General features: G+C 45.5%; 1 pseudogene; it reads left to right on the plus strand.

The window, feature by feature from the left end:
• LOC126937700 (40S ribosomal protein S6-like) overlaps nucleotides 1-16,849 on the plus strand; it is a 63,557-nt pseudogene extending 46,708 nt beyond the window's left edge.
• Nucleotides 16,850-19,408: the final 2,559 nt, after the last annotated feature.

The following is a 19,408-nucleotide window of genomic DNA, read 5'->3' on the forward strand; positions in this document are numbered from 1 at the left end:
TGACATTGCAACACTGCACTCTAGCCTGGGTGATAAGAGCGAAAGTATGTCTCAAAAAAAAAAAAAAAAAAAAAAAAATTGCTTTGAGGAAACCTCAGTAATCAGAATGTTGTATCTTAAAAGTAATTAACAATCGTGAAAGCATATTTCGGTAGGCCTTTTGCAAGATATACAGAGTAAAAATCAGGCACATAAAGGTTGGGATTATGAAAGGGTGTGCATTCATTTTTCAAGTTTGCGTAGTAACTTTCCTGACATTTATGTCAAGTTAAAAAAAAAAAAAAAAAAGTCAGATGTCCGGCCACAGTGGCTCAAGCCTGTAATCCCAACACTTTGGAGCGAGACTCCGGCCAATGTCAAGAATCCCAACACTTTGGGAGGCCAATGTGAGTGGATCACCAGAGGTCAGGAATTCAAAACCAGCCTGGCCAACAAACCCCATCTGTACTAAAAATACAAAAGCTAGCCGGGCACAGTGGCTTGTGCCTGTAGTCCCAGCTACTCAGGAGGTTGAGGCAGGAGAATTGCTTGAACCCAGGAGGCAGAGGTTGCAGTGAGCCGAGATCACACCACTGCACTCCACACTGGGCAACAGAGCGAGACTCCGTCTCAAAAAAAAAAAAGTCCCAGCACTTTGGGATGCCAAGGTGGGCGGATCACCTGAGGTTGGGAGTTCGAGATCAGCCTGTCCAACATGGAAAAGCCCCCTCTCTACTAAAAATACAAAATTAGCCAGGCGTGGTGGCACATGCCTGTAATCCCAGCTACTGGGGAGGTTGAGGCAGGAGAATCTCGTGAACCGGGGGAGCTGGGGTTGCAGCGAGCTGAGATCGCACCATTGCATTCCAGCCTGGGCAACAAGAGCAAAACTCCATCTCAAACAAACAAACAAACAAACAAACAAAATTAGTCAAGTGTGGTGGTGTGCGCCTGTGGTCCCAACTACTTGAGGGCTGAGGTGGGAGGATTAACCCAGGAAGTCAAGTCTGCAGTAAGCCATGATCATGCCATTGCACTTTTGCCTGGACAACAGAGAGAGATCCTGTTCGAAAAAGAAGAAGAGGAAGAGAGAAGAAGAGGAAGAGGAGGAGGAGAAAGAGGAAGGAGAAGGAGAAAGAAAAGGCTTTCAAGTTGTCATAATTTTCTGGCATCAATGAGAATTGGTACTTTTCCCAGTGGTTTCTCCTGTGATTCTCTCAGCCTGTTCTCTAAATCTAGCCATTACTTAAGGTTTTCTCAGAACCTCCTTTCTTTTCTTTCTGGACCCTCTCCCTTGACCATAAGCCATCTCACACAACTCCTAACTGCTAACTCCAATGAAATGACTCCTAAATCAACCTTCACCACCCTGAGCTATCTGTGCACAGAGGGACACTATGTGCTGGTGTCTAAGGATGACACTTAGACCACAGACCAAGAACATAGGTAACACCTGTGCATTGTAACAAAGCCCTATATGGGAGGTTGGCAAACCTTGTTTTTAAAGGGCCAGATAGCAAATACTTTCAATTTTGTGGACCATGGGGTTTCCCTGTCCTGATTATTCAGCTTGGTCATTGTAACATGAAAGCAGGCAGAGACAATATGAAATCAAAGAGGCATGGCTGTATCCCCATAGATTTCTATTTGCAAAAACAGGTGGCAGGCAGGAGCTGGTTGCTGTTTGCTAAGTCCTTTGATCATTGATTTTCATACAAGAAACCCCTTCAAAATCCACTAGGAGAGAAAGAAATAAATGAGAGGGAGGAGAGAGCTCAGTTCTTCCCTCCCATTTATTCCAACCAGAGCAATTTAGCTTTAATCTATTTGTTTACAATGGCTAAGGTTTCATTTGCACAAAGGGTTTCAGGGCCAAAAAGTTTGAAAGCTGCTTGTCTACCAGTTCTCTGAGTTTCATTCTAGGTATGAATCTGTCACCTCCCTCAATCTAGTCACTGTCTGCTTTGATCCACATTCTCTGCCAAAGTAGTAACCGAACTGTCCACTTCTGATCACATTACTTATCAATCTTCACTGACTCCCTGTGAGCCAATCCCAAGCATCCTCCTTAATCTAACATACCTTCTGCATCAGCCACCCAGGGCTCTGTGCAGGAGACTCCCCAAAGGTGCTTTTCCTTCCTTCTCTTTCTGCACATTCTCCCCTTGCCTGGGGAGGCTCTCTGCCTCCCATCCCACGCTCTTTATAATCATCTATTTCACCACGCAGAATCATCTATTTCACCACCCACTCTTCTATGTTCCTGCTGTACTTTGTTCATGGGGCTTTTATGTGTGTATGTTCTAACTCCCCAGCTGGATTAATTATCCCTATTAAGGGCAGGAATCACATTTTGTAGATCTCTGTACCCAGAACAGGCGTTAGCATGATACCATATCCACAGCAGCTATTTGAGCTGTTTATTTAGGTTGAAATGGGGCATGCCCTGGCAGAGTGCATCCTACCTCACTAAATATTTCTTCACCTGTCTGTCATCTTCTCACTCCCACCTCCTCTCACTGTCTGTGGGAGGCTATCTTTACAATGCACAAGTGTTACCTAAGTTCTTAGATTATAAGAACACCTGGTTGATGCCTGGGAGCTAAAAGAACAAGATCCAGATCAACTAGCAGTGAACAAGACATGAGAAAGAGGCTTGAGAGACAAGTCCACAAGCCTTGTATGACAGGCAGACATAAGCTCTCTGGCCCAAGTGGGCAAGGTCTAGGCTGAGGCAATTGCCAGAGTTTGGAAAGACATGGTTTTACAGCAGAAAGAGAGCAGCAGGTCTTGGAAAAGAACATGCTTAATATTTACAACTGTTTAACATTAGGTGGATTTCTAATCCTCTGAGCCTCGTCTGTAAATTAGGAATAAAATATCTTCTGTAATGCTCTGAGGGTTAGGAATAATGTTCCTCATACATAGCATACAGAGCAGGGGCTCAATAAGTGGAATTACAGGTTGTGAAGAAAGGGAGTAAAGAGGCAAATGAGATGTGAAAAACACAAAGAAGGAAAGGGTTGTTTTTAAGATAAATGTCTTTATTTTTCTTTATAGTCTTGCTTTGTTGCCCAGGCTGGACTCGAACTCCTGGCCTCAAGTGATCATCCCACTTTGGCCTCCCAAAGTGTTAGGATTACAGGCATGAGTCACCACGCCTGGCCAAGATAAATGTCATGAACTACTGCCTTTTTTTTTTCCCCCCCATGTATGACCAGCAAATCACATTGGGCTCCTTTTAACTGTGGCTGAAGTGAGACTGTAATGATGTGGCATGTGCATAGGAATCATTTGGGAATCTTGTGAAATGTCAGATTCTCATTCCATAGGTCTGTGTGAGCCTGATACTATGCATTTATGAGGTAATTCTGCTGATCTGTGAACCACACTGTGAGTAGAAAAGTGGTCGTCCACGTAGGCCGTTGAGATAAGAACAGATGAGTCGGCTGGGATGCCTGGTCGGCTTCCCGCACATGTCTAAAAACTACCACACTTTCAAGAAGAAGGAGGTCAGCTGAGGGAGGTTAAACTGTTAGGGAGAATAGCACCACGTGGAATGATAAGGGCCAAAGGATAGAGAAATTACAAGTGAAAAAGAGAACTTGTGTTCTTTGGGGCTTATCTACAGACCATATTCCGACACAGAAACTGGATTTAAATTCTTCTCAGGGAACGTTAATCTCTTTGGACCTTGGTTTAGATGCTGGAATAATTAAAAAAAAAAAAAAAAAGATTAAGCAAGATAGCATTAGAGCTTTTGCAACAAGACACAGTTTCATCAGCGGTAAAATGAGAATAATAATAACAATACCTAAAGCAAATGTAGCAAATTAGTCATTGCAGAATCTAGGTGGTGGGAGTGGGAGTGTTCACTGAACAATTCTTTCTTTTTTTTTTGAGATGGAGTCTCACTCTGTCTCCCAGGATGGAGTACAGTGGTGTGATCTCAGCTCACTGCAGCCTCTGCCTCTGGGATTCAAGCGATTCTCCGGCCTCAGCCTCCCGAGTAGCTGGGATTACAGGTGCCTGCCACCACACCCAGCTAATTTTTGTAGTTTTGGTCGAGACGGGGTTTCTCCATGTTGGCCAGGCTGGTCTCAAACTCCTGATCTCAAGTGATCTACTCACCTTGGTCTCCCAAAGTGCTGGGATTAGAGGCATGAGCTACCGCACCCGGCCCCATTGAACAATTCTTTCAACTTTCCTGTATGTTTGAAAAATCTTCATAGTGAAATGTTGAAAAAAATATGCTTCCAAATAAGGTTGAAATTAGACAAATTAGAGTAAAATAGAGGAATGTAAATAACATTAGCCCAGCCTGAACAGTAGTTACTCTCTAAGGGACATTCTTTTAGCAGTTTTATAAATTATTTCAGAGGCAGAAATACACGTAAAATATTTCTGAGGGCCAGGCATGGTGGCTCACGCCTGTAATCCCAGCACTTTGGGAGGCCGAGGCGGGCAGATCACCTGAGGTCAAGAGTTCAAGACCAGCCTGGCCACCATTGTGAAACCCTGTCTCTACTAAAAATACAAAAATTAGCCAGGTGTGGTGGCGGGCAACTGTAATCCCAGCTACTCGGGAGGCTGAGGCAGGAGAATTGCTTGAACCTGGGGGGCAGAGGTTGCAGTGAGCCGAGATATCGCCACTGCACTCCAGCCTGGGCAACAGAAAGAGACTCCGTCTCAAAGAGAAAAGAAAAGATAGCAGTGATTGCCTCCAGGGAGGGAGAACTTTGTGAGTAGACGACAGAATGGAAGGGAGGCTTTTCACTATATTCTTTTTTGTAAGTTTTGCATGTCAGATCATGTGTTATTACCTATTCAAAAATAAATAAAATTATAGCCAGGCATGGTGGCTCACACCTGTAATCCCAGCACTTTGGGAGGCCAAGGCAGGCAGATCACTTGAGGTCACGAGTTTGAGACCAGCCTGGCCAATATGGGGAAACCCCATTTCTACTAAAAATACAAAAATTAGCCAGGTGTGGTGGCAGGTGCCTGTAATCCCACCTACTTGAAAGGCTGAGGCGGGAGAATTGCTTGAACCTGGGAGGCAGAGGTTGCAGTGAGCCAGGATCACGCCACTGCACTCCAGCCTGGGTGACAGAGATAGACTTCATCTCAAAATAAATAAAATCAAAATCAAAACGTAGAGGTCTCAAAGTCTAATAGTTTGCCTCTCTTCCAAGCAGTTTAATCATTAAGTTGCAGAATTTGCTGTGCATGACCCTTGGTTATCAAAGAGGTCAATGTCCAGCTTCATTGAAGTGGTACATAATGAGGCTGAATTGACCTGTGCACAGCCAGCTGACTCGATCTATTTGAGGACATTTTTAGTTATGAGCCAAAGGACTGCATTTTCCATTCCTGCATTCCAGTCAGGCTGAGCTCACGAAGTATCTAGGTTGTATAGCCAGAGGCAGACTGGAGGTCTAGTAGGTGTATGTTAAAGGATGTAGACAAAGATAGGGAGTGAAGAGCTACACGTCACAACTGGGGCATAGTCCTGTGTCAGGAATATTTTACATGTTCCATACTTAAAGTTTACAAAGTATTTATAGACATTGCCTTCTCTGAGTCATCCAATTTCTCTGGATGGCAAGTGGGCAAGGATTTTGTCCTGTCTTACTAAAGAGGAAAACTGAGTGTGGTGACCATGAGACACACCGCTCAGATATCCTTCCAACTGCAGGGAGCAATTGACTGAGGGCCCCTGCTGCCTTCTGAACTCCATCACCACGTGTGAGCGAGGCCACGCACCCATGGGCTACTTCCAGCCAGTGACAAAGTGTGGCAGGGATGTTAAGGCAGGCTGATACTTTGGAGATACGGGACTCCTCTGATGACTGCAATGCTCCCGCAGCCTCGCTGAACTTTCCTTAGAATACACTGTAACGTAACGTGCTTCTACCCACCTTTCCCTCCTTTCCTCTCTTCTTCACTTGGGTTGAGGTCTGTATCGCAGTCTGATGGGCCTGCCAGCCTCTCCTGGCTCCTTCCCATTTTCTCTTAGAGGCATTTCCTGCAAGTTGAATACTATGTTGGCATTAAACATAGATCTGGGTGATTCTAGGTATGCTTGTAATCGCTGCAATATATTGTCTTTGTCTTCAGAAATTAATTTCAACTTGAGTCATTAGATAGGCAAATCTTTTTTTCTACCAGTTTATCATTTTGCATACTTTATTAAAAATATTTACATATACATGTGATTCTGTGTGGCATATTACATAGGCATAGAAATAACAATTGACTAGGCACACTGACTCACACCTGTAATCCCAGCACTTTGGGAAACCAAGGCAGATGGATCATTTGAGGCCAGGAGTTCAAGACCAGCTTGGCCAACATGGTAAAACCCTGTCTCTACTAAAAATACAAAAAATTAGCTGGGGATGGTGGTGCATGCCTGTACTTCCAGATACTTGGGAGGCTGAGGCAGAGGAATCGCTTGAACCTGGGAGGTAGAGGTTGTAGTGAGCTGAGATCATACCACTGCACTCCAGCCTGGGTGACAGAGTGAGGCCCTGTCTGCCCTGCAAAAAAAAGAAAAAAGAGAAAGACAGGTTCTCACTGTGTTGCCCAGGCCAAAATGCAGTAGCTGTTTACAGGTGTGATCATAGTGCATGACAGCACTGTGATCGCCTATGATCACTCTTAAACTCCTGGTCTCAAGCAATTCTCCTGCCTCAGCCTCATGAGTAGCTGGGACAACAGGCACATGCCACCATGCCTGGCTATTTATTATTATTATTGAGATGGAGTCTCACTCTGTTGCCCATGCTGGAGTGCAGTGGGGCAATCTCAGCTCACTGCAATCTCTGCCTCCCGGGTTCATGCAATGCTCCTGCCTCAGCCTCCCGAGCCCTGGGATTACAGGTGTGCACCACCATGCCCAGCTAGTTTTTGTATTATCATTATTTTTTTTAATGAGGTCTCACTGTCGCCCAGGCTGGAGTGCAGTGGTGCAATCCTGGCTCACTGCAAACTCCGCCTCCCGGGCTCAAGCAATTCTCCTGCCTCAGCCTCCCAAGTAGCTGGGATTATAGGCATGCACCACTACACCCAGCTAATTTTGTATATTCAGTAGAGACAGGGTTTCACCATGTTAGCTAGGCTGATCTGGAACTCCTGACCTCAGGTAGTCTAAATGCCTCAGTCTCCCAAAGTGCTGGGATTACAGGTGTAAGCCATTGTGACGGACCCTAGTTTTTGTATTTTTAGTAGAGACAGGGTTTTACCATGTTGGCCAGACTGGTCTCATACTCCTGACCTCAAGTGACCCATCCACCTCAGACTCCCAAAGTGCTGGAATTACAGGTGTGAGCCACCATGCCCGGCCCAAACCTGGCTATTTAGTGTTTATGAAGACTTCAAGGTATTTTTGTTGTTGTTGTTCTTTGTAAAATAATGTGTCCTGCCACATTGTCCACTCCACTTTTCTTTTTTCTTCTTTTTTTTTTTTTTTTGAGACAGAGTCTTGCTCTGTCACCCAGGCTAGAGTGCAGTTGCCCGATCTTGGCTCACTGCAACCAGGCTCAAGCGATCTTTCCACCTCAGCCTCTTTAGTAGCTGGGAATACAGGCTACAGGCACACACCACCATGCCTGGTTAATTATTGAATTTTTTTATACAGATGAGGTTTCACTATGTTGCCCAGGCTGGTCTGGAACTCCTGGGCTAAAGCAGTCCTCATGTGTCAGCCTCCCAAAGTGCTGAGATTACAGGCACGAGCCACTTCACTTTTCCTTTTCTTTATTAACGCTCTGGAGTTTGTAATTATATGGCCAACCTAGGGGTTCTGGGAACTTACTCAGGCCAGGAGAATTACCATTTGCAGGTGGCCCTTGTGGCTCGGCAAGGAATGTCATCAACCCGCACATGCTGGTCAAAGGTGTCACCAGGAGAATGGAGACATTGTCAGCTGTGAGCAGGACATCATTTGACATAGGGTGGGAGGGGGCAGAGCAATCAGCAGGCTCTTACTTCTAGACTGTTCTTGGAGTTGGCTGGCAGCAACCTGATTGGCAATAGTTGTTTGCCTGAGTTCCCAGGATTCCACTATGAGTTCATTCTGGTTGAACAGAACGTTTTGTCAGAACAATTAGGGCTTTCTTTCTAAAGTGTGCTTGGCTGGAAAAGAAAGCAGGAGCCCTCAAGGGCTAATAATCTAGCAGTGGCTGACACTGAAGTGATGCATGGAGGCAAGGGAGGTGGAGAGTAGTTTGAAGCAACTGGGGTAAGCTGAGGTATGTGAAAGCAGCCCTTCTGCTCGTGCGTCCCCACAGAGACAGCAAGCGTGGCTAGAGACGAGGAAGAGTGTGCCAAAGCCAGAGGGCCACAGGAAAGGGAAGGCTTGGGCAGCAGTAAGTGACTTGGTGAAGACATGAAGAATGTCTTCAAGGAACTTGTCTATGTAGCAAACTGGTGATGAGCTGGTCTTGTTGAGTCGGCGTAGTAAGGAATCAGTACTTTACACACATGCACACGCACACACACGAGAGAGAGAGAGAGAGAAAGAGAGAGAACAGTATTGCCTTGCCTCTTTACAACAGATATCTCAGTTACTAACTATATATTCTGGACTCTTCAAGAGCAGGGGTCATGATTTTTTTTTTTTTTTTTTTTGTGAGACAGAGTCTTGCTCTGTTGCCCAGGCTAGAGTGCAGTGGTGTGATCTCAGCTCACTGCAACCTCTACCTCCTGGGTTCAAGAGATTCTCCTGCCTCAGCCTCCCTAGTAGCTGGGATTACAGGCGCATGCCACCACGCCTGGCTATTTTTGTATTTTTTAGTAGAGACGGGGTTTCACCATGTTGGCCAGGCTGGTCTTGAACTCCTGACCTCATGATCCATCTGCCTTGGCCTCCCAAAGTGCTGGGATTACCGGCATGAGCCACTGCACCCGGCTGAGGGGTCATGAATTTTACCTCTATTGATCCCCTAATGTTACCCAATACAGGGCTGCACACTTGCCAGGGCCTCCTCGAATACAGTATATTATTCTTTTGGGCATCTTGGAAAACAGGTTCTTGACATCCTGCCAATGTGCACTATGCTAAATGGTTTCCATGCCCAAAAGCGCGAAAGTTCCCCACCTCATCTTCAACATTCTTCCTCCACATATTTTTAGGGCTCTACCTAGCAGTTCAGTTCTAAGCACATCTTTCACTAAGCATGAGGTTTGTTAGTGCTGACAGTCAATACCAGATTAAACCTGTGTGTCCCTTAGCCATTTGCAGAGAGACCTGGGAAATCAACCATAAACAAAAGGCACATGGGGGTGAGAAGATAGGTGAGGACTTACAGGGAAATTGCTCATTCTGATGGTGAAGACAGTCCTGACAGACCTGAGGGAAAAGGTTACAAGGAAAGGAAGCCCAAGGGCTTCTACTTTGTCCCAGATTTGTATCTGCATGTGTGATTTTTTTGGTTTTGTTTTGTTTTGTTTCTTTTTTTGAGACGAGTCCTGCCCTGTCACCCAGGCTGGAGTGCAATGGTGCGATCTCGGCTCACTGCAACCCCCAGCCTTCCGGGTTCAAGCGATTCTCCTGCCTCAGCCTCGCAAGTAGCTGGGATTACAGGCACAAACTACCACACTCGGCTAATTTTTGTGTTTTTTTTAGTACAGACAGGGTTTCACCATGTTGGCCAGGCTGGTCTCAAATTCCTGATCTTGTGGTCCACCCGCCTCAGCCTCCCATAGTGCTGGGATTACAGCTGTGAGCCACCATGCCTGGACTGCATGCATGATTTTCTGCCCATTCAGAGGACTGGTAAGGAGCTGCCAAATCTTTTCAGGGACCCTCACAGCTGCTTGGAGATTATGAATCAGGGATTCTCATGAACAGGCACAACTATCACAAGAAGTCCGGCATGAAGTGAATGATGGTAGTATGTGGTCCACTGCTAAGAGATGTGACGTGCTGCTTTTGTTTTTAAAAATTCTCTGTGTTATACTTTCTGCTTACAAAAGGAGAAATATAGGCTCACTAAACATTTTCCAACATTATAAGAGATACATAATATGAAAAGTGTGAAAGTTTTTTTTTACGATCCCTGCCCATCTATCCCAGATCACCATTGCCAATTATTTGGTATATCTCTTGAGATGGCATGCTTTCTGATTTTGAAGCAGATTGTGTCGGTTTTGTTTTGTTTTGTTTTGAGACAGGATACGGTTTTGACACCCAGGAGGGAGTGCAGTGGTGCAGTCTTGGTTCATTGCAGCCTCCACCTCCCAGGCTCAATCCATTCTGTCACCTCAACCTCCTGAGTAGCTGGGAAAACAGGTGCATGCCACCACACCCAGTTGATTTTGTATATTTTGTAGAGCCAGAGTTTCAACATGTTGCCCAGGCTGGTCTCCAACTCCTGAGCTCAAGTCGTCCACCTGCCTCGGCTTCCCAAAGTGCTGGGATTACAAGCCATTGTGCCCAGCCAGGTTGTGACTTAAAATGTGCAATATCTTTGACTTCCAAAAATTGCACCACAAACAGATTCCTTGGCAGTTTGGAGTGTATGTCCCAATCTGTGTGTATGTGTGGGTACAAGAGGAAGAGAGAAAGAATAAATGTAATAAAATCACTGCTATTCCTTTTCTGGGAAATAGTCTGCAGTTCTTGATTTTTATCTTTCATAGGAAATTGTGTTATTAGGTAGCCAGATCATTTATCTAACATGAATATATTAAAATTTAGTTCAGTCTGAGACTACCCCAATCAGAATCTCCCCCGCCCTCCATTAAATAAATAAGAACTGGTTATGAGCCTCATATGCTCACCTGGTGGAGAGCTGTCAAGAACATGGTGAGCCTGGCCGACATGGCGAAACCCTAACTCTACTAAAATTACAAAAATTAGCCGGGTACCGTGGCAGATGCCTGTAGTCCTAGCTACTCGGGAGGCAGGAGAACCGCTTAAACCCAAGAGGTGGAGGTTGCGGTGAGCCGAGATCACGCCACTGCACTCCAGCCTGGGCGACGGAGTGAAACCTTGTCTCAAAAACAAAAACAAAAACAAAAACAAAAAACAATTAGCCAGTCATGGTGGCAGGCGCTGGTGATCCCAGCTACTCAGGAGGCTGAGGCAGGAGAATCACTTTAACCCAGGAGGTGGAGATTGCAGTGAGCCGACATTGTGTCACTGCACTCCAGCCTGGGTGACAGAGTGAGACTCTGTTTTAAATAAAAAAAATCAAGAGCTCTTGGTTAACTAGAGACATTTGGATTTAGCTATTCTACATTTCCAGGGTTACATCTGTAGACCTATAAAGCCAGCCTGAGATGTGTTAATATCGGGAGTGGAGGGGTGGCAGAGTGTTTCTGAGTTCGTATTCCATTTCCGTTAGTTATATCTAATCAGAATCTGAGTGATGAATGTCAGTGAGGGCAGATTCATGGCTGATCTGTATTTCAGTTTCAGAACAATAGACTGTTTCTTCTCCTCTGACAGTAGACTAGAGTGATTTCATTTGCTAAAGCCCAAGCATGAACATTTCTGGAAGCTTAGAAAAGTGATGTTTCAGGCTGAGCACGGTGGCTCACGCCTGTAATCCCAGCACTTTGGGAGGCCAAAGCAGGCAGATCATGAAGTCAGGAGATCGAGACCATCCTGGTTAACACGGTGAAATCCCGTCTCTACTAAAAATACAAAAAATTAGCCGATGTGGTGGCACACGCCTATAGTAGCAGCTACTGGTGAGGCTGAGGCAGGAGAATTGCTTGAACCCGGGAGGTGGAGGTTGCAGTGAGCTGAGATTGTACCATTGCACTCTAACCTGGGCAAAAGAGCAAGACTCTGTCTCAAAAAAAAAAAAAAAAAAAAAGAAAAGAAAAGAAGAGAAAAAAGAAAAGTGACAGCTGGATGTGATGGCTCATGCCTGTAATCCCAGCACTTTGGGAGGAGTGGGGGGGGTGGTGGTGGAACATCTGAGGTAGGAGTTCGAGACCAGCCTGGTCAACATGGTGAAACCCCATCTCTATTAAAAACACAAAAATTTAGCCGGGGCGTGGTGGCAGGCACCTGTAATCCCAGCTACTCGGGAGGCTGAGGCAGAAGAATTGCTTGAACCCAGGAGGCAGAGGCTGCAGTGAGCCGAGATCGTGCCACTGCACTCCAGCCTGGGCAGCAGAGTGAAACACCATCTCAAAAAAAAAAAAAAAAAGAAAAAGAAAAGTGATGTTGCTATGGTAGATGCCATTCTTACAGCATAACTTTGTATCGCAAACCTTTTTTATTTTTTCATTGCAGTGCTCTAACTTCAAAGACAGATTGATTTGTTTTCGTTTTTGTTTTTTGAGACAGAGTCTTGCTCTGTCGCCCAGGCTGGAGTGCAGTGGTATGATCTCAGCTCACTGCAACCTCTGCTTCCCAGTTTGAAGCAATTCTCCTGCCTCCGCCTCCCCAGTAGCTGGGACTACAGACATGAGAGCCCATACCTGGCTAATTTCTGTATTTTTAGTAGAGATGGGGTTTCACCACATTGGCCAGGCTGGTCTCAAACTCCTGACCTCTCAAGTGATCTGCCCATCTCAGCCTCTCAAAGTGCTGGGATTACAGGCGTCAGCCACCAGACCCGCCATTGATTTGTTTTTTGTTTCTTCTTTTATTTTTCTCTGCCTCTTTGCATGCCTCAATCAGATGATTTTGTGTTTGTTTTAGAGATCTGTTAAAATTACATCAGGCTAACTTGACATCAATACAGCCTTACATTTTAGAAGACAAATTCTGAATTCTTGATGGATTTCATAACATTTATAAGTAGTGTGGTAATCACATGTTTGCTAAACTTTGGAAATCATGATGCAACCAACCCTCTGCCTTCACATAGTGAAGCCTTTTGGATTTTTCTTTAATGAAATATTAAATTGAATGTGGAACTTTGAGTAATTGGCCCAGATAAAAGAAATGACTCATCCAGGGATGACAAAAATTAATCCTGACCTTGAGGATTTCACTCTGCCAACTCAGAGAGTGAGATACACTGGCATTGATTGGTAAAGTCAGAGTTCCCCTAACTCCCTCAGTTGTTTTTGAGTCATTAAGAACTACTAATATTAGCCCTGTCAGAAGCCAGCCTAAGAAAAGAATATTTGCCAAATGCAATTCCAGAGCTGGGATGTTGAGGTAGACAGTGAATATAATAGTTAAGTTATTCCTGAAATTTTAGCTCAGTTCTCTTTTTTTTTTTTTTTTTTTTTTTTTTTGAGACGGAGTCTCTCTCTGTCGCCCAGGCTGGAGTGCAGTGGCCGGATCTCAGCTCACTGCAAGCTCCGCCTCCCGGGTTTACGCCATTCTCCTGCCTCAGCCTCCCGAGTAGCTGGGACTACAGGCGCCCGCCACCTCGCCCGGCTAGTTTTTTGTATTTTTAGTAGAGACGGGGTTTCACCATGTTAGCCAGGATGGTCTCGATCTCCTGACCTTGTGATCCGCCCGTCTCGGCCTCCCAAAGTGCTGGGATTACAGGCTTGAGCCACCGCGCCCGGCCTATCTCAGTTCTCTTTACAAAATTAACATACTAATATATTAAAATTCACTCCTTTTCTCCTACTCCTACTTCCTACTGGCTCTCAAAAAATAGGACTCAGAAATGAAAGGATCAGGCATCTTCACAAAAATGAAGGAAGCCAAGCCTGAGCTGTCCATGGCTTTTCAAGTCTGCACCTGTAATCCTAACTATTTGGGAGGCTGAGGCAGAAGGATGGCTTGAGCCCAAGAGTTTGAGGCCAGCCTGGACAACACAGTGAAACTTTGCCTCTAAAAAAAAAAAAAAAAAAAATACTAAGCAAAAAAAAAAAAAAAAAATGGTTTCAGGGTTATTGTTTTTTGTTTTTTGTTTTTTTTCCCAAACGTGGCTAGCAACAGCACTTGCCTCCAACAAAACTGCAGAGGCAGCTATCCCAGAGTACAATGGTGTGATCTCGGCTCACTGCAACCTCCGCCTTCCAGGTCCAAGCAAACCTCCTGCCTCAGCCTCCTGAATAGCTGGGATTACAGGCATACGCCACCATGCCCAGCTAATTCTTGTATTTTTAGTAGAGACAGGGTTTCTCCATATTGGTCAGGCTGGTCTCGAACTCCCGACCTCAGGTGATTGCCCGCCTCGGCCTCTCAAAGTGCTGGGATTACAGGCATGAGCCACCGTGCCTGGGCCCCCAGGTATCAGGGTTTTTAAGGACAATTTGGTGGGTAGGGGAAGCCAGTGATCTGGAGGTGCTGACTGGTCAGGTCAGAGATGAAATCATAGGGGTCGAAGCTATGTTCTTGCACTGAGTCAGTTCCGGGGTGGGAGGGCTATAAGATCAAATGAGCTAGTTTATCGATCTAGGTTGTGCCAGCTGATCCATCAAGTGCAGGATCTGCAAAATACCTTAAGCACTGGTTTTAGGTTTTACATTAAACCTAAAATTTAGATGATGTTATTCCCAGGAGCAATTTGAAGAGGGTCAGAGTCATGTAGGCTCCAGTTTCATGACTCCTAAACCATAATTTTTTTTTTTTTTTTTTTTGAGACAGAGTCTTGCTCTGTTGCCCAGGATGGAGTTCAGTGGCACAACCTCGGCTCATTGCAACCTCCGCCTCCCGGGTTCAGCCGATTCTCTGCCTCTGCCTCCTGAGTACCTGGGATCACAGGCACCCGCCACCATGCCCGGCTGATTTTCGTATTTTTAGTACAGATGGGGTTTCACTGTTTTGGCCAGGCTGGTCTTGAACTCCTGACCTCATGATCCACCTGCCTTTGCCTCCCAAAGTGCTGGGATTACAGGCATGAGCCACCGCACCCGGCCCTAAACCATAATTTGTAATCTTGCGGCTAATTTGAGAGTTCTATAAAGGCAGTCTAATCCCTAGGCAAGAAGGGGGTTTGTTTTGGGAAAGGGGTGTTATCATCTTTGCTTTAAACTCTAAACTGTAGCCGGGCATGGTGGCTCACGCCTGTAATCCCAGCGCTTTGGGATGCCAAGGCAGGTGGATGACCTGAGGTCAGGAGTTTGCCAACAGCCTGACCAACACAGAGAAACCCCATCTCTACTAAAAATACAAAATTAGCAGGGCGTGGTGGTACATGTCTGTAATCCCAACTACTCCGGAGGTTGAGGCAGGAGAATCGCTTGAACCGAGGAGGTGGAGGCTGCCGTGAGCCGAGATTGCACCACTGCACTCCAGCCTGGGCAACAGGAGCAAAACAACGTATCAAAAAAACAAAATAAAACAAAACAAAAAAACCTCTAAACTATAAACTAAGTTCCTCCCAAAGTTAGTTCAGCCTACACCCAGGAGTGAACAAGGACAGCTTGGAGGTGAGAAGCAAGATGGAGTTGATTAGGTCAGATCTCTTTCACTGTCTCAGTTACAATTTTGCAATGGCCGCTTCAGTAGTGTGTGGGGGAAGAAGTGTGTGTATGTCTGTGAGTGTTGAGGGAGTTGTTCTTTTTTTTTTTTTTTTTTTTTTGAGAGGATATCTCGTTCTATTGATCATGAGGTCAGGAGATCGAGACCATCCTGGCTAACACGGTGAAACCCCGTCTCTACTAAAAAATACAAAAAAAAAAAAAAAAAAAAAAAAAAAACTAGCCGGGCGAGGTGGCGGGCGCCTGTAATCCCAGCTACTCGGGAGGCTGAGGTAGGAGAATGGCGTGAACCTTGCAGTGAGCCGAGATCAGCTGCATTTGAGGGATAAATTCCCAGTGAACAAGGTCGAGACAGTAGGAGCGATGACACACAGGAATCCTATACTAGGATGTGTTCAAAGGACTATAAGTAAATCTGTGTGACTAGAGCTTAAAGTTTAAGACAGGTGCAACGCCAAAGTATCTGAGACAGGACTCAATCAATTTAGAAGTTTATTTTGCAAAGGCTAAGGACACACACATGGGAGACAGGTCTGTGCCTTTCTCCAAAGATGATTTTGAGGGTTTCAATATCTAAAGGGTAAAGGAGTGGATATTGGGGAGAGGAGAAATTTTTAAGAGGTGTGGGCCGATAAGAGGCAAATGGTTGCATTCCTTTGAGTCTTTGGTTAGCCATTGACATGTGAGATGGGGGGTAGAGGAATAGTCATGCATTCATCTAGCTCAGTGAATCTGCATTTTTACATACGATAAAATAAACATAGGCCAGAGGAAGCAATTAGATTTTAATTTGTCTCAGGTGAGCTGAGGGATGATGTTGAGTTCTGTCCTATGTCTCACCCCTGTGAATATAAGCTATCAATTTACAGTGTGAGGATGAAATTCAACAGAAATGTTTTAGGGTAAAGATCTTAGGGCCCACAAGGAATTTCCTAGTGGGCAAATTATGAGGGCGGTATGTAGCTTTTTTGTTTTGTTTTCTTTTGAGACAGGGTCTCACGCTATTACCCAGGCTGGAGTGCAGTGTCTCCATTATAGCAGTCCCCAACTGCAGCCTTGACCACCCAGGCTCAAACGATCCTCCCACCTCAGCCCACCAAGTAGCTAGGACTACAGGCACATGCGACCACACCCGGCTAATTTTTGTATCTTTTGTAGAGACAGGATTTCACCATGTTGCCCAGGCTGGTCTCAAACTCCTGGGTTCAAGTGATCGCCTGCGTCAGCCTCCCAAAGGACTGGGATTACAGGCATGAGCCACTGCTCCTGGCTTATGTAGCTTATCTTTGAATAGGAGGCAGGTTTGTGTGACACATCCCCAGCTTGACTTTTCCCTTTGGCTTAGTGATTTGGGGGTCCCAAGATTTATTTTTCTTTCACATAGGTAAAGTCCAGAGAAGAAGCTGGTGAGAAAGAGACAGGAGCCAGATCCTGAATGACGGTAAATTGAATCCTGGAGGGAACCAAACAAAGCCCTGAAAACCTCCAAGAATCTCAAGTTCGCCAAATCCATGGTAATGTCCTGCCACTCCCCAGGACTGCCACACTGCACACACCTTATCTAATGGCAACCTACCGCAGGGGCCAAGGAAAAACGTCCCCTTTGTCCTCTGGAGGTTCACTGAAAAATCAGCTGGCAAAAAGCACACTAACAGGAGAAAAGATGTATATGTATTATTATAAAAAGATGTAAATGTATTATTATAAAAAGACGTAAATGTATTATTGGGCATGTGGGGGAACCACAGAGTAATTACTCCACCTCTCAGTGGGTTCAGAAGCTTATATACCACTCCTGAGGTTACACAAATTTTGGGGGCTCAGAGAATGCCCCAAAACAGGTAATGGTGGTAAATCAGGATTTAGTGGCAAGACAGAAATGGAAACTTGGCTAGCAAAAGTCATCTCATTATGTAGATTAGGGGTCCCCAAACTTTGGGCCATTTACATTGTGGCCATTTACATTCCTGTTAGGAATAGGGACGCACAGCAAGAGGTGAGTGGCGAGTGAGTGAGCAATACCGCCTGAGCTCTGCCTCCTGTCAGGTCAGCAGCTGTTACTAGGTTCTCTTAGGAGCAAGAACCCCATTGTGAACTGCACATGCAAGGGATCTAGGTTGCGGCTCCTCATGAGAATCTAATGCCTGATGATTTAAGGTGGAACAGTTTCATCCTGAAAACCATCCCCCTGCCCTGGTCCATGGAAAAATTGTCTTCCATGAAACCTATCCCTGGTGCCAAAAAGGTTGGGGACCACTTATGTAGATGAAACCTCACAGGTAGTAGCCATTGGAGAGAATAGATGGTTAATGTTTCTTTCAGACCTTTAAAGGTGTCAGACTCTCCACTAACCTTTCCTATATCTGGACAAGGGAAAGCCTCAGAGAGCACCTGGCTGCATCAGTGCAGATTTTCTCTGTATATTGCAAGCCTCTCCCACAAAAAAACAAAAAACAAACAAAAAAAACAAAAACAGCTTCATAGGACTACTTCCGCTTGCAGGTCCTCTGAACAGCCATCTCAAAATATGTGAAAGAAGTATAGTCTAGGGTAAAACTTTTTTGTTTGCTTCACTATGCATCTCACCTTGGGTGTTATTCTTGCCACTGGTTTCATGTTCTCAGACTCATGAAGCTGAAAAAGAGTTGGGGGTGCAGAATTTGGTGTGCTTCATCCTTTGTGGGCTTGAAGAGTCTCTTGTTCCCAAAATTAGTCCCTCTGCTTCACAGGCAAATAAAAGCAAAAAGAAGCTTGCTTAGCCTTAAGTGAGGAAATGACTCACAGGTTTAAAACAAAAAAGGAAAAGATAGAGGCATTTTGTAGGTGAAAGGGCGAGAGTCTTCTGATGCAAAATAAGAGGTCATTAGAGCAGGGATGGATTACCAATAAGCAGAGCAAACATTTGCTTAGGGAACAAACAGCCCCGGAACACGAAAAAGAAAAGAAAAATGTAATAATTTGATTGCTTAAAACACTGAAGATGGCAACATAGGAAAAAACCCAAACGAGAACTTTTTTGGATTTCGTAACACTTATTTTATGGTTTAGTATTTATGGCTTAGTTTTATATTTTATTTTGAATTACATGTGCGGAGGTGGGGGAAAAATACTGTATTTTTTCTTGCCAAGTAAGGACCATTATATATTCAGGTATAATGGTATAAGGGATATCATTTTAATGGGTCTGTTTGGAGCTTTAGATATGATCAACAGTATCTGTGTGCATGCAAGTTTGGTTAAGAAATTGGGGTATGCGGCCGGGCGCGGTGGCTCAAGCCTGTAATCCCAGCACTTTGGGAGGCCGAGACGGGTGGATCACGAGGTCAGGAGATCGAGACCATCCTGGATAACACGGTGAAACCCCGTCTCTACTAAGAAATACAAAAAACTAGCCGGGCGAGGTGGCGGGCGCCTGTAGTCCCAGCTACTCGGGAGGCTGAGGCCGGAGAATGGCGTGAACCCGGGAGGCGGAGCTTGCAGTGAGCTGAGATCCGGCCACTGCACTCCAGCCTGGGCTACAGAGTGAGACTCCGTCTCAAAAAAAAAAAAAAAAAAAAAAAAAAAAATTGGGGTAGACCGGGTGCAGTGGCTCATGCCTGTAATCCAGCACTTCCCAAGGCCGAGGTGGGCGGATTACGAGGTCAAGAGATCGAGACCATGCTGGTCAACATGGTGAAACCCCCTCTCTACTGAAAATACAAAAATCAGCTGGGCGTGGTGGCCCACGCTTGTAGTCCCAGCTACTCGGGAGGCTGAGGCACGAAAATCACTTGAACCCGGGAGGCTGGGGTTGCAGTGAGCCGAGATCGGGCCACTGCACTCCAGCCTGGTGACAGAGCGAGACTCCATCTCAAAAACAAAAACAAACAAAAAAAAACAAAACAAACAAACAGAAAACAAATTGGGGTAAAAGCCTCTGAGAGTTTCCTACAGTTGCAACTCCAAAGCTTCACAAAGCCATTCCCTGGGACTCCAGCGCTGTGGGCTCCTCAGGGGGCGGACTCGCGGCGCCAGCGCCTGCTCGCCTCCCACCTCCCAACCCTCCCTTCTGCTGTACCCTCCCTGCGAGCCG

Source organism: Macaca thibetana, chromosome 15 (genome assembly GCF_024542745.1).
Source record: "Macaca thibetana thibetana isolate TM-01 chromosome 15, ASM2454274v1, whole genome shotgun sequence".
NCBI lineage: Eukaryota > Metazoa > Chordata > Mammalia > Primates > Cercopithecidae > Macaca > Macaca thibetana.